This window comes from Tachyglossus aculeatus, chromosome 11 (genome assembly GCF_015852505.1).
Source record: "Tachyglossus aculeatus isolate mTacAcu1 chromosome 11, mTacAcu1.pri, whole genome shotgun sequence".
NCBI classification, from domain to species: Eukaryota; Metazoa; Chordata; class Mammalia; order Monotremata; family Tachyglossidae; genus Tachyglossus; species Tachyglossus aculeatus.
In genome coordinates, this window is record NC_052076.1 from 10845877 (window position 1) to 10859613 (window position 13737).

The 13737-nt window shown below is 45.3% G+C and overlaps 1 non-coding gene across 1 annotated transcript; it reads left to right on the forward strand.

Moving 5' to 3' along the window:
- The first annotated feature begins 13363 nt into the window (after positions 1 to 13363).
- On the forward strand, positions 13364 to 13501 carry LOC119935238. The gene has a single exon (XR_005453126.1). It is a non-coding gene; the product is annotated as a small nucleolar RNA SNORA7 (small nucleolar RNA).
- Positions 13502 to 13737: the final 236 nt, after the last annotated feature.

A 13737-nucleotide genomic window follows, 5' to 3' on the forward strand; every position in this document is an offset into this window, starting at 1 on the left:
CCTGGACTCTATACACTAGGCCATGCTGCTTCTGTAAGACAATTGCACTGAACATTATATGGGCCCTAGAATGAAGGAAAGGTGCAAAAGTGAGTGGCTTCGTGTAACCCCTAGGGTAAACTTGACCTGTTTGACTGTACCCCTCACTTCCCCAGACAAATTGCCTCCCCCTCTGGCTCACCTATGCACTTGGGTCTTAATACCTTAAGCACTTTGACACTCACCCCTCTTTCACAGCACTTAAGAATGCTTCCTTATACTCTATCTCTTTACCTATCTGTAAATTATTTTAATGCCCATCTCCCTCTCTAGATTGTAAGCTCACTGTGGATGGGCAGAGATCATGCCTACCAAGTCTACTGTATCATACTCTCCCCAGCACTAAGTACTAAGTAAGCACTCAATAATCAATCATTTGCAGCTACTGAGCACTTACTGTATTCTGAGCCCTGTAAGAAACACTTGGGAGAGTACAATAGATACCATTGGTTGATTGACTGCTGTGGAGTTGATATGTCCTCTTTTTCAAGTGGGAGTTCTAACTCTGACCCTCACTTGCTAAGGGATTAGATGGGGACTGCCTCTGTAGCCACCAAGGCAGGTTCTTCAGGGGGACACACCCCCTTTTCCGAGTTGTTTGGCCTCTATGGGATTTTTCTACAGGTGCTAATGCCACTGCCTCATTGATCTCCACTCAGTACTCCCTCTATCCGCCAGTGGCACAGCTGCACTGCCTTCCCAAAGGTGGCCCGTGATGAGAAGCAGCATGGTTTATGGAAAGAGAACGGGCTTGGGAGTCAGAGGTCATGGATTCTAATCCTGCCTCTGCCTCCTGTCAGTTGTGTGACTTTGGGCAAATCACTTAACTTCTCTGTGCCTCTGTTACTTCATCTGTAAAATGGGGATTAAGGCTGTGAGCCCCACGTGGGACAACCTGATTACCTTGTATCCTGGCTCCACCAATTGTTAGCTGTGTGACTTTGGGCAAGCCACTTCACTGGGCCTCAGTTACCTCATCTGTAAAATGGGGATGAAGACTGTGAGCTCCCCGTGGGACAACCTGGTCACCTTGTACCCTCCCTGGTGCTTAGAACAGTGCTTTGCACATAGTAAGCACTCAATAAATGCCATCATTATTATTACCCCAGTGCTTAGAACAGTGCTTGTCACATAGTAAGCACTTAAATACCATTGTTTTTTTATTATTATGAAACAAATAAGCAACAAACCTAGATTCTGAGGGAATGCACAGACTGTAGCTCTTTTTTATCCATGGCATTTATTAAGCACCTAATGTGTATCAAAAACTGTTCTAAGCACTAGGATGGGTACAAGTTAATTAGGTCAGATGCAGTCCCTGTCCTGCATGAGGCTCACAGTTTAATCAATCACATTTATGGAAAGCTTACTGTGTATAGAGCACTGTACTAAGCACTTGGGAGAGTAAAAAAATAAGTTATATTATCTTTACAGTCCCTCTAGACTCTAAGCTCGCTTTGGGCTGGGAACATGCCTGCCAATTTTGTTATAGTGTCCTCTCCCAAGTGCTTAGTACAATGCTTTGCACATAGTAAGCTCTCAAATGCTACTGACTGATTGATTGAGAGTTAGTAGACACTTTTACTAATGAGCCATGATTATGGGCTCATGAGACAGGAAGAATGGTGGTTCGGTCTACAGTTGTCGGGAAAAAAGTCAGGGAAGGACAGAGTTTGGGTGGGAAGATAAGGAGTTCTGTTTTGGACCTTTTAAATTTCAGGTATAGGCAAGACATCCAAGTAGAGGTGTCTTTAAGACAGGAGGAAATGAGAAACTGCGGAGAGGGAGAAATAACAGGGCTGGAGATGTAGATTTGGAAATAATCCCCATAGAGGTGGTAGTTGAAGCCATAGGAGCAAATAAATTCTCCAAGTGAGTAGGCATAGGTGGAGAATATGAGGGGATCCAGAACTGAACCTTGAGGGACCACCCACAGTTAGGGGGTGGCAGGCAGAGGAGGTGCCAGAGAAAGACTGAGAATGAGTAGCCAGAGAGATTGGGGGAGAACCAGGAGAGGACAGTGTCAGTGAAGCCAAGGTTGGATAATGTTTCCAGGAGAGGAGGGTGCTTAACAGTGTTGAAAGCAGCTGAGAGGTTGAGGAGGATTAAGATGGAGTAGAGGCCATTGGATTTGGGAAGAAGGAGATCATTTGTGACCTTCTAAAGGGTGGTTTCCATGGAGTGAAGGGGATAGAAGCCAGATAGGAGGAGGTCAAAGAGAGAAAGTGGAGACAGTAGGTATAGATAACTCCCTCAAGGAATTTGGAGAGAAATGGTAGGAGGGAGATGGGGTAGTAACTGGAGGGAGCCGTGGGGTAAAAGGAGGGGGTTTTTTTTTAGGATGGGAAGACATAAGCCTGTTTCAAGCAGCTGGGGGAAAACCCATCGGAGAGCAAACAGTTGGGAGAGTTGAGGAAGGGGCAGGAAAAGGGAAGGGCTGGAGAGGAGCAGGGGAGATTTTAGTAAAAACATGCTGATTGAAGAGTGGGAAATGAATGGTAATGGTGAGGACATCAACAGCAAAAACTGCTTAATTTAAGTAGGATGGAGAACAGGTATCCCCATTTTACAGTTGCAGAAAGGGAATGTACCTGCCAGCTCTGTTGTATAGTTCTGTCCTTAGCACTTAGTACAGCATTCTGCACATAGTAAGCATTCAATAAACGCCACTAATTGATTGACCAATCTCTGAGAGGGAAGCAGCCATTCCAGCAGATTGCAGTTTTGCTGGGCCCCTCCTGCTCTGGGACACCAAATCAAGGAAGGGAAATGAATTGTCACAGGCAAGACTGAGGTTAGCTACTAGGAAGAGAAGCAGTGCAGCCTAGTGGAGAGAGTACAGGCCTGGGAGTCAGAGAACTTGGGTTCTAATCTCCACTCCACCATTTGTCTGCTATGTGACCTTGGGCAAATCACTTAACTTCTCTACCTCAGTTACCTCATCTGTAAAATGAGGATTAAGACTGTGAGCCCCATGGGGGCTATGGACTGTGTCCAACCTGATAATCATATATCTACTCCAGCACATACTATAGTGTCTGGTACCCACTGAGTGATTACGTACCATAAAAAAAAATATCTGCGGGTCAGGATTGTCAGACATTCAAACAGAAAGCCATGGGAGAGTGTGGAATCTCTTCTTCAGGAGGTTTTCATGTATTGGGGCGGCATCTTTTATTTTAATGGTATTTGTTCAGTGCTTACTATGTGCCAGGTGCTGGGGTAGAGCATGGCTCAGTGGAAAGAGCCCGGGGTTTGGAGTCAGAGATCATGGGTTCTAATCCCCGCTCCGCCAACTGTCAGCTGTGTGACTTTGGGCAAGTCACAACTTCTCTGGGCCTCAGTTACCTCATCTGTAAAATGGGGATTAAAACTGTGAGCCCCCCATGGGACAACCTGATCACCTTGTAACCTCCCCAGCGCTTAGAACAGTGCTTTGTACATGGTAAGTGCTTAACAAATACCATCATTATTATTATTATCATCAAGTTGGACAGAGTCCATGTCTCATATGGGACTCAGAGCTTAAACCCCCACTTTACAGATGAAGTAACATGTACAGAGAAATGAAGTGACTCACCCAAGGTCACAAAGCAGACAAATGGTGGAGTTAGGATTAGAACCCAGGTCCTCTGACTCCCAGGCCCTAAGCCATGTTGTTTCCCTTTTCTGGGAGGATTTTGGTGCTGCCCTCCTAGCCCAAGGATTCTGGAAAATCTAGAATGGGCTCCCTCTCTGATAAGGGACCAATATCTTTGAGTGGAGTTTAGAGGAGGTGGGAGGTTGTAGAACCATTCTGGAATGCCAGCAAGCAGGTCTCTTTCTTCTCTAAGTATCCTCCCCAAGCAGCTCACGGGCTGGTAACTGAGAGAAGAAGACGATTTGCAGCAGAGGAGAAGGTCTCCAGGCACATATGCCTAGCTTCCTGCTATTTACTTGCAGACATTTAAAAGGTCAGAGTGCTGCTGCTCAGCCCTGAGCTTATTCCTCCTGCCAGAACTGAAGATATTGAAGAGAGGATAAAACCCCTGAGGCACAATTTAGTCTCTTTAGCCCCAGGGGCAGAATCTTGGCTCCATTTAAGGGGCCAGGTCTTAATGTATTTTCCCCACTCATCTGTTTAATTGTCCAGGTTGGACTAGTCCATCAGCCAATCATATTTATTGAGCACTTCCTGTGTGCAGAGCACTGTACTAAGCACTTGGGAGAGTACAATATAACAGACACATTCCCCGCCTGTGTCCTACCTCTTCTGGTTTGTGAGAGTCTAAGTACTACAGGCAGGAATTTGCAAGGAAACTGTGCTCCTTCAGATGTCCTGTCAAGTGTATTGTCTTTAACTCATCTACGCACATTACATCAAGCCCAGACCCCAAATAGGCCTGAGAGAAATCAGGCTAAGGCAAACTGAAATGTTACCGAATGTTAATACATCCCCGATCCCTAGCATTTGCCTTCACCTGGTGGCTGCTAACTGTAATAGTAGAAAATGCATTCATTGAACACCCTCTGGGTACAATGTACTGTATTTAGTGCTTGAAAGCAACGAAGCAAAGAAATGACACGTTCTCTGCCCCCAGGGAGCTTGTCATAAAAATATTTACAGAGTAATCAAAATAAGTCAGCATACAATAGAAGACCCACAAGTGTTGAGGATGAGTAAGATAGATGCTTAAGTACTGGAGAGGGTGAATAGGTTTATATGGCTTGGGGTGCTAGGAATTAATTAGGGAGGTCTTGTTGAAGGAGATGGGATTTGAATGTGGAGGGGGCTATGATCTGTTAGATTTGGGAAGGGGATTTCAAGCTGGGGAAACAACATGGGCAAGGGGTAGAAATGGGTGAGACAAGAGCAAGGAACAGATAGGTGAGCATGGGAAGGATGAAGAAGGTGAGCTGGAGAGAAGGGAGTGAAGAGAACAGATATGTTGGGGAAGAGCCTTTCAGCTAATTGTGAGGAGCTTTTGCTTAATGTAGAGGGACATACGCGGTACAAAGTATTGGAGAATAGGGATCTGAGCCAAGTAATGTTTCAAAAAAGATGATCATTGTAGCAGTGGGTAGTATAGTTTGGAGTGGGCAGAGGCCAGAGGCCTTGTTCCAGTGTGGAAGTTCTTTGGGTGCAGAGGAGGAGGCAGATTACAAAGACGTCAGCTGTACAACCTTTTTAACGTAGGGATGGTATTTAGGCTGGTATTTAAACCGACTGCAAGGGTTTGGAGTTCCAGTCCAATGATGGGTTAAAAAGAATTAAAAATAATGTCACATCAGGAATACCAGAAGATCGAGGTGAATAAGACATTGTGAATTGGAAAGGTAAGGGTTCTCTCTCCTACTTAGACTGTGAGCCCCACATCAAGAGAGTGAGTGGCAGCATGGCTCAGTGGAAAGAGGCTTGGGAGTCAGAGGTTGTGGGTTCTAATTCCAGCTCCACCACTTGTCAGCTGTGTGACTTTGGGCAAGTCACTTAACTTCTCTGTGCCTCAGGTACCTCATGGGTAAAATGGGGATTAAGACTGTGAGCCCCACTTGGGACAACCTAATTACCTTGTATCCCCCCCAGCACTTAGAACAGTGCTTGGTACATAGTAAATGCTTAACAAATACCATCATTATTATGTCGGACAGCGACTGTCTCCGACCTGATTAACCTGTATCTACTCCAATGCTTAGAACTGTGCTTGACACCCAGTAAATGCTTAAATAATGATAACAATAATCTGTGAATGGGGACCCATGACTATATTCTTCCTAAGAGGATGCATGTGAGGTAATGCTTACCAGATGATAGTCTCACCCTTTGAGGGCAAGAATGTTTAGTACTGAAATCAATCAGTGGTATTTATTGAGGACTATGTGCAGAACACTGTATTAAGCACTCGGGAGATTACGAGACAACAGAATTAGCAGACAATTAGCAGAATTGTCCATAACAAATTTACAGTCTAGTCCTGTATATTCAGAATGTAGTACAAGGGGCACTGGAATACAGATAATGATGCTGGAAATTCAAACTGGATCTCAGGCTTAGTGAGGTTCCTAAAACTGAAAATCCATCACTAGATTGTAAGCTCCTTGAAGGCAGGAATACCTACTAATTATTGTGCTCAAGTGTTTAGAACAGTGTTCTGCAACACACAGGAAGTGCTCAGTGGTTGATTGATATGGAGCACCTGTAGGCAGAACACTGTACTAAGTGCATGGGAGAAAGATGCAAGAGACAAAACAACCACTTCCCTCAAGGAATTTACAGTCGAGGCTTGGTTCTTAAGGACTGTATTGAAGTCCTGCCTGGAGACAGGGGAATTGATTCACTGACCCCCTCAAAACCTCTTCTGGCCCTAGGAGGCTAGAATCAGAAGTGAGAATGTTCTGGCAGTATTCAAAGAGCAAAATTGTGAATCCTGCCTACACAACCTTCCTACAGGGTCTGAGCTGAGAGAGTTGTCTGGTCTGTCCTCCTTAAATCAGGCCTACCTCCTGCACGATCCACCTGGAAAGACGGAGCGTTTTGGCCCTGCTGAGAGCAGAGAGAGATGACTAAGCAGCCACTTAACAGGGAGTGAATATCCTTAGGAAGAAAAGATAAAAATCCACGGGATTATTAATACAACTTTGTGTTTCAGCTCCTAAAAAGCTGCGTCTGAAATTCTCCAGGTTTTTGGCTCAGGGAATAACTCTATAGCAAGTAGAATCATCACCATTTCCTTCCTCTGCCCACTGTGTGGCTTTAGAGTCAGAGCCTCCTAGCCGCCATCGTTATTGTGGCTTGCTCCCAGCTACTAAACTGGGTCTCACCCCGGGCCCTGCCGTTCCTCGTTAATGTCAGGTAAGTGATTCTCAGATTGAGCTTGAAAACAAATCTGGGGAGGCATGAGCAGGAAGAGAGAGGTCATCCCAGCAATGAGGTTCCAGGCTAATGTGGCATCTTTCATGTGCTTCACCACAAGTGTTTGGTGGAAAAGGGCTATTTCACAGAGATGGTCCCAATGTCTTTCAAACCCTGGACTAGGCCACCCGATGCTTCAGAGCTCAAAGAAGGAGCCCAGAGCCCATGGGGAAGCTGGGTCTCATCAGTCCCATTATTAAACTCCGGAGCAATCTTCTTCCCCCAGGTACAGCCTAGATATTGAGGGAGGAAGTAAGGTCCAGCTGCCTTTGTGAACACTTGGTGAAAGTTCAGTCCCCGCAACCTGAGATCTCTGGAAGAAGAGCTTAACGCAGGATCCTGGCTGCAAACTAGACATAGTAATGGGCCAGCTGGGTCACATGGGTCAGTGCAGCCCAGGTCAGCAAATGTCATTTTCCAGGAGAGGAGACGATTGATCCACTGCTCCCAACACTTAGCAACCTAGTCCAAGGTCAATGGAACAAACTGGCCTTGAGTGACATTTTGGGGGACATAGCGGTGAAGTGGAACAGAAAAATTAAATTACTCATTGTGCGAGGGGAACAGGATAGGTTCATTGCCTGCTGTTTGATTAAATTGTAAGAATGAGTCTTTTCCAATACACAGCTCAGTGGGGTCAGGCATAATCCGTAGAGGGCCAACTTCTTTCAACTTGCTAATTCACATCTGCCTCTTTATATGGACCCTAATTTACCTTCTTATTCCAACAGAGATAAATGGGTGGCCACAGGAGAAATTTTTTTCAGGAAAAAAATTCAAAATCTTCTGCAGTGTACAAGCCCTTCCCCAAGAGACACTAACCCTTTTTCATTCCCCCTGACTATCCTTCCCTAGTTCTCCTCCTACCTCACTGGCAGATTCTTCTCAGTCTCACCAGTCTTCCTCTCCCTCTCAATCCCCAATGTTGTGGGGGCTCCATACTTGGTTACCTTCTTTTTGATCGACTCACACCTTTGGGCAGCTTATCCGCTTCCATGGCTTTGACCGCCACTTCCATGTGGACGACTCCAGACTGTAAGCTCATTATGGCCAGGGAACATGTCTGTTAAATTCTGTTGTACTCTACCAAGAGTTTAGTACAGTCCTAAGATCCAATGTTGCCCATTCACCTCCGCATGAAACAGAAACTCGTTACCCTCGGCTTTAAAGCAATCACCTTGCCCCCTCCTACCTTACCATGCTCCTGTTCTTCTACAACCCAGCCTGCACACTTTGATCCCCTAAATGCCAGTGCATTCACTGCACCTTGATCTCTTCTAGCTCAACATTGATCTCTCCAAGTCTAGCCTCTGGCTTGGAACACCCTCCCTCTTAGACAACAGACAATTTCTCTGCCCATCTTCAAAGCCTTATTGAAGGCGCATCTTCTCCAAGAGGGCTTCTCTGACTCAGCCCTTATTTCTATTTTTCCCCACTCCCCTCTGCATCATTCATATTTGCTCCCCTTATTTAACCCTCTCACAGCCCCACAGCACTTACCTACATAGCCGTAATTTTTTTATTTATATTATGTCTGTCTCCCCTCTAGATTGTGAGCTCATTGTGAGCAGGGAACATGTCTACCAACTCTTTATATTGTACCCTCCCAAGTGCTTAGTACAGTACTCTGCACACAATAAGTGCTCAAAAAATATGATTGTTTTGATAACACTGCTGAGCACAGAGAATGGAAATACCATAGTGGAACTTCCAGAGAAAGCTTATTTTGCTCTTTCAAATAAAGCCCAATCATTCTGCAACTTTATATCCCGAAAATTCTAGTGTAGTTGACCTTTAGCTTCCTCTGAATTCACCTCTAGGGACCTGATCTGTGAAGTATGGTTTCAGAGAAGCTCACATAGAGGCTTAGGGGGGCAACTGCTGTCCATTTCTGGGTCCTACATACAAGAGCTGTGCAATTTCACACATCTATAAAGTAGCCACTGGAGAAAGTAGGAGGAAAATAGTAGAAGATGCCAAACCCTAGAAGAAAGTAGCAAATTTCCCCCATTCTTCAGAGATAATTGTTACAGGTTAAATAGTAACCCAGAGTTACAGTGTTGATCTAGGATGTGACCGTGACTGTTAAATACAGCATTCTCAGAAATCATTTCTTAATTAGCGTTTCGGCCTTCATTCTGAAGCTTAATCTCCAGCCAAGTGCAAAACTGATTCGTGCTTCCTGGGTGTGCTTGCACACATTCTTTTCAGTGCTTCAGTCCAATTCACAGAGACAAGATTTATAAAAAGACTTAAAAAAAGTCCACTCAAGGCCCCTTCTCTCAGGCTCTTTCAAAAGGAGTTACACACACAAACACACTCTTCTCTGGCATCTCTTTAGAAAGAGACATCAGCAGCCTTCACTTACTCATTGCCCCTTCCTTGACCACTGGTAACCAAGGAAACAAGGTACTATGGCAACTTGGAAATGGAAGAGTAGGCATTCGGAATTTCTTCCTCTCCAAGCAAGGTGGAAGATCTTATCTCTTGCCTTTCCCTGGAGCAGCAACAACAAAAAGAGCAATTTTCCTTCACTTTGAAGTGAGAACTTCCAGAGGATTCTAGGTTGGATCAGTGGATCCATAATACCTCCAGTGGGGATGAAATCCATTGGTTCTATTTCTCTTCTGGCAACAGGACTGAGAGGGCCATGGCAAGTGATGAGTTGTTTTGCAATCCATAGTGATATTTATGGGTGCTGACCCAAACACACATAAGCAATAGCCTAGCATAATCAATGTTCTATTAGGGTCAGGCAGTCTTATTCATTCAATTGTATCTGAGCAGTACCACAGCTTAGTTGGTTAAGACGCCTCTCTAGTAAACAAGAGATCCTGGGTTCGAATCTCAGTGGTGCCTGCAGCTTCAACTGCTTTCTTTGAGAAGCAGCATGACTTGGAACCAAGTGCTCTCCTGACAATTCCTTAGCTTGGAACTAGTTAGAGAGAGGCACAGGGGAAAAGAAAGGAACTTCCAGAAGTCTCCGGTGTGACACTGGGGCACATAAGAATCCACCTAAGCTCCGGGAACTTCCTCCCATTTCACAACCAGCAGACTACTGCTCTCCCAATCTTCAGTGCTCTATTCAAATCACATCTCCTCCAGGAGGTCTTATTTGATCAATCTCTCCTCTTCCCCAGATCCCATTTTCCCTCCACTACTGCATCACTTAGGAAATCTGAGTTCCCAACCCCCAAGTACTCATCCCCATTGCATTTTTTATGGTATTTGTTAGGTGCTTACCATGTGCCAGGCACTGCACTGAGGTAAATACAAGTCAATGGGGCGGGGGGGGGGGGGGGGGGGGGGCGGCGCATAGTCCCTGTCTCACCTAGGGCTCACACCCTTAATCTCCATTTCACAGATGAGGTAACCAAGGCAGAGAAGTTAAGTGACTTGCCCAAGGCCACACAGCAGACAAATGACATAACCCAGATCAGAACCCAAGTCGTCTGACTCCTAGGCCCGTGGTCTTTCCACTAGGCCACACTGCTTCATATCCATATCTTTATACTCATTTGCTTCCCTTCTGGGGAATTTATTTTAGTATTTTTCTCCCCAAGTAGAATGTTATCTCCTTGAGTGTAGGGAATGTACCTACTTAGGAAAAGGAGCATGGAGTACTGGATAGAGCACACACCTGTGTCTTGGGTTCTAATCCTGACTCTGCCACTTACCTGCAGTGTGACCTTAGACAAGTCTCTTCACTTCTTTGTGCCTCAGTTACCTCATCTGTAAAATGGAAATTGAGACTGTGTCCAACTCAATTTGTTTGTATCCACCCCAGTGATTAGTACAGCGCCTGGCACATAGTAAGTGCTTAACAAATACCATCATTGAGAAGCAGCGTGAAAAAGGCAGCATAATTGAGGCAGGATGGAGCAGTCAGTGGAAAAAGCACAGGCTTTGGAGTCAGAGGTCATGGGTTCAAAATCCGGCTCCGTCACCTGTCAGCTGTGTGACTTTGGGCAAGTCACTTAACTTCTCTGGGCCTCAGTTACCTCATCTGTAAAATGGGGATTAAGACTGTGAGCCCCCCGTGGGACAACCTGATCACCTTGTAGCCTCCCCAGCACTTAGAACAGTGCTTTGCACATAGGAATTACAAATAAATGTCATCATTATTATTATTATTATTATATTTACTTGGTCTATTGTTCTTTCTCAAGCATTTAGTACAGTGGTCTACGTAGGGTAAGCACTCAGTAACTATCACTGATTAACTGACACACACAGCCTGGACCAGTAGTTCAATTGCACCAGGGATAATCAAGCCCTGGTTCTCCACACTAACCTGGAGAACACAGACCTTCTCTGGGAAATTGCTTCTTCAGGGCAAAGCCGGCTCATTAAAGCTGCCAGCCGCCCGAGGCGTTTACCCAGATCTTTGGTTGTGATAATATGCTTAACGGGCAATGTACAGTTATCCCAAAGAGAATTCCCAGCAAATCAAACCAGTGGCAGCAGCAATCTTCTCCAATCACTTAGTGCAACAACTTTTCTAGTCCAGTGAGTGAGAAAATCTGGACTCTTCTGTGTGGTATTCTACCTGTCTCAGGGGATTTTGAAACACTGCCTACTCAGGGGCCACAGGCAAGATCTGAGAGGAAAAAATGAAAAAGACTGAGTCATTTCCCATTGAAAGTCTGAAAAAATGTGTACAGCCACACTTAAGTCCCAAGGATTTCAAGCCAAAAAAAAAAAATGTTAATGCCGTTTTTATGGTGCCTGCTTTGTGCTATGTGCCAAGCACGGTATGCAGCACTAGGGTAGCTTCAAGATAATTAAGGTGGACACAGTCCCTGTCCCACAGGGGGCTCACAGTCTAATTTAGAGGGAGTAGGATTTAATCCCCACTTTACAGATGAGGAAACCTAGGCAGAGAAGTAAAGTGTCTTTCCCAAGATCACACAACAGACAAGTGTGAACCCACTGTTGGGTAGGGACCATCTCTATATGTTGCCAATTTGTACTTCCCAAGCGCTTAGTACAGTGCTCTGCACACAGTAAGCACTCAATAAATACGATTGAATGAGTGAATGAATCTAGAATCAGAACCCAGATCCTCTGACTCCCAGGCCCGTGTTTCTTCCACTAGAGCACACTGCTTTGCATTATTGGGTCAGGCCAGTAATCCTTAGGTGCTTAATACAGTGTTCTGTAATCAGTCCATCAATCATATTTATTGAGCACTCACTGTGTGCAGAGCACTGTACTAAGCATTTGGGAGAGTACAATCCAACAATATAACATGCACATTCTCTGCCCTCAGTGAACTTACAGTCTAGAGTCTGTAATAATAATAATAACTATGGCATTTGTTAAGCTCTTATTATATGCAAGGCACTGTACTAAGTGCTGGGGTGGATACAAGCAAATCAGGTTGGACACGGTCCCTGTCCCATGTGGGGCTCAGTCTCAATCCCCATTTTACAGATGAGGTAACTGAGGCACAGAGAAGTGAAGTGAGTAGCCCAAGGTCACACAGCAGACAAGTGGGAGAGCGGAATTGGAACCCTTGACCTTCTGACTTCCACAGTATATGGTAAGTGCCCAATAAATATCATGAAGGATCCATCCAGTCAACAATTTGGTCTCCTTCAGTGGCAACAGGTTGCTTGAAAGAGCAGTATGATGGGTGCCTTTCTTAACACCCAACCTAAGGTCAGAGATGTACCATCTTATGCCCTAACTGTTCTCCAATATGGGTAAACCCACTATGGACCACCCTCCATGAATGCACTCAAACCGCTCGTGATCCTACTGGAGAAGCAGAGGATAGGTGTAAACAGGGAGCTGACAACTTAACATCTAGATCTCTGGAGTCCATGGGAGGCAGCTCAGATGTCTCCTCCATCCCTGACTCCAGCCCCTTAAACAACAGGGGAGTGAATCCTAAAACAATTGTTTCTTTGCTAAGGAGACTGTAACAGTGGTGAGAACCTTGAATCTCTCCTCTCCAACTCCTGTTTTGGTCACATAATTTTAAGTTTTTCATTTGGATTGTTTAATCTCCAATTTGTTTTTATTGCTGTTTGTAATTTATTCTTATTGTCCTAAGGGATCTATCTTCCCTCACTTAGATAGTTAGCCCCTGGTGGGATGGGAACAACATCTAAATTGATTAACTTGTAATTACCAGAATTGAGTACAGAAGTGAGAATAAAGCAGCAATAGTATTAATAACATTTCATCTCCTTGGCTGTTACCTCCCAAGGCAGGCTCTGGGTCACATGTAGATGTCAAGACAACCCACCAATCAATCGATGACATTTATTGAGTGCTTTCTGTGGGCAGAGCCCTGTGCTAACCCATCATCACTAACAATCAAATCAAGACGGTGTCCTACAGGTGATGCAGCTCAACCCAAATGGGCCGAGGGTGAGGAACTTCTAGTTGCCTCCAGCATAGTTTTTAGGTGGAAACAGTGTGGGACCCCTCTCAGGGTCGCACCTGGAGAGTTTCCAGTACTCTACCAGTCTCGGCTATGGGAGGGAGAGTCAAGCAGAGGCCTATTCATTCCACTCCTAGCTTGGGCAGTGGCCAGCGAGTGGAAGGCAGTCTGCTACAAGTCAAAACTCACCCATGCTGGGCAGCAGCAGCATGGGAGAGAGTTGAGGGTGGAGACTCAAGTTGACTGTATGGAAGGCGTCTGCGGTCAACCACTCTGTATTTTTACCAAGAAAACTCTCTGGGTATACTACCAGAAAGATTGCAGGTGGAGAGCAGGGTGTTCTGGGAGAGATGTGTCCATGGTGTCACTGTGGGTCGGAAACTACTCGACGGCATAAGATGAGTGTGGGAGCGGT